Below are 2,178 nucleotides of genomic sequence, written 5' to 3' on the forward strand. Positions count from 1 at the left end.
GAAGATCCATATTTACTCACCAAAGGAGGCATCACACGTGCACATAAAACGGGGATTTATTCTCAAACATCTGCAGCCGATCAAAGAACAGTGAACGTCACACTTTAGGACTCTTCAATCAAAATCAAGTTTTTGTGTTTTTAATGTTCCTGCATTTTTCTGATGAGGAGATTTTTAATTTAAAGAAAAATAAGATTAAAGCTTCTTATTTCAAATCATCGTGAATCCGGACAAGACCATAAAATATTGTTGTAGCGGTGACGTAGCTGTTAAAGTCAGGGGGCCATAAGCTCCGCCCCTTTCTGATGCATCCTCTTGCAGAACAATAGATCCATGAAGGTCTTCGTTGTCCTGGTCTGAACTGGGATCTGGATCAGAACTGTGAGGATGGAATGTCACGTTTGTTGCAGTGGTAATGTGGGGTTGGGGGTGTGGGGGGCTGTAAGCTAGTGGAGACAGTGTAAACAGAGGGATGATGGGAAATAAGAGCATGCTTACTGCACCCTACAGCCCCGCCCACAAATCTGAGGAGAAATTTTTCTTATGCTTTACTTAAGTTTACAAAGCTTGAAGGAGATTTTCAGAAAAGCTCCACAAACATAAAGTAACCACAAAGTAAAAGTCACGTTGGACAAGATAACGATGAATCCAAAAGACTCACAAAACGTGAATGAAGAAAAGTAAAATCATTAAAATAAATAACAACAGAGGGAAAAGGAAGTAAATGCAAATAAGAGCGAATAGTCCTGATTAGAGTATTGTTCCTCTTCAAAGATTTTAACGTTTTTAGAAGCTTTAATACGTTTTTTCTCATATTTGTCCACCAAGCATCTTTAAAGGCTAAGAAATTAGATGTTTTATTGCTCCGTTTACATGAATGAAGCAAGAATTTGACTTAAATCAAGAGATTATTGAATGTAAAATTGTGTTTATGGAGGTCCAAATATGAAATCTTCTCTTTTTAGGGGCTGGGGTAAACATGATTTGATTGACAGCCAATCAGAGGAGAATTTTCAAAGAACTCCTGCTGCTCTGCAGAAACTATGTCCTAGAACATGTCATATTTTAGATTTTGGTTAAAAATGACATCATCGCCATGATTAAAAGACCTCTGGGAAACCTTTGGACACAGATCAGACGTTCAGAATCGCTTTATGATGAATAACTTCTGTGGACAAGCATCAGCCAATCAGAGACCCCCATTTGTAGCATTTCTGGTTTCTGTAAAAAATAGAAAAAAAAAAAACATTTCTGGAAACATTTGTAACAGACTGGTGACCGGTCCAGGACGTATCCTGCCTTCGCCCATGAGCGGGTTAGACTCCGGCGCCCCCGTGACCCTAAAAGAGACAAAATGGTTTAGACGATGGATGGACTTTGGAAAATAAAATCATTGAACAGTTATCAAAACTAAATATGAAAAAAGAGAAACAAGATAAGAAACTGGACAGTCCCACATTCCCTTTTCTGATTTTCTAATTGTGTTTCTTTTTTAATATTTCATTTTAATTCCTGGAATGTTTCATTTTTATTCTGTTTTCTATTTTGGAATTGTGTTTTAGTGTTTCGTTTAGTTTTTAAAATGTAACGCTGTAATGCTTTTAAATACATGTTTTGCTTTTTCAATGGTGATTTTCTCCTCTGGGCCACCGTACTTTACCTTTATTTATCTGTCCTGATCTCAACGTTCATGAAGGCTTTCCTCTCGTTTGAAGGTGTTTCTCAGCAGCTACAAGGTCAGCTCTAATTTGATGTGGAGGAACACCTGAGCTCCCTGCAGGAGTGTCATGGCCGCTGCAGCAGTTAGCAGGTTCTGGAGAACCGTGGAGCTCAGCAGAAACCGTCTGTTTGATGGATGTCAGGACAAACACCAGTCCGACTGCAGCCAGCGCCACCTGTCTGGGCGTTCCGCAGCGATCGGGTCGACGGAGGCTGACGGGTAATCATGCTGATGATCCTGGAGGAGCGACGGAATGACCCTCAGATTTCATCCTCTGCCCCCCAGGCTGCAGCCTTTTGCTCCATCAGCAGAGTGACGTGAGGAAGGCAAACAAGCGGGACGGCTTTGGCCCGCCGGGTCGGTCCAGCGGCAGAACGCCGGCGTGCCAGAGTAAATGTCATGTTCATGATCCTGCTATCAGGCAGCTGAGAAATGTGTTTCCTCTGTGAGCTTCCTTC

At 41.5% G+C, this 2,178-nt stretch overlaps 1 long non-coding RNA gene across 1 annotated transcript; it reads right to left on the reverse strand.

Annotated features, from left to right (window-relative positions):
• Positions 1-1,190: 1,190 nt before the first annotated feature.
• Positions 1,191-1,733, reverse strand: LOC118597963. Its single transcript, XR_004946990.1, has 2 exons — positions 1,661-1,733; positions 1,191-1,340 (listed from the first exon to the last, which is right to left on the reverse strand). It is a non-coding gene; the product is annotated as an uncharacterized LOC118597963 (long non-coding RNA).
• Between the last annotated feature and the right edge of the window lie 445 nt (positions 1,734-2,178).

This window comes from Oryzias melastigma, linkage group LG21 (genome assembly GCF_002922805.2).
Source record: "Oryzias melastigma strain HK-1 linkage group LG21, ASM292280v2, whole genome shotgun sequence".
In the NCBI taxonomy this organism is placed as follows: domain Eukaryota; kingdom Metazoa; phylum Chordata; class Actinopteri; order Beloniformes; family Adrianichthyidae; genus Oryzias; species Oryzias melastigma.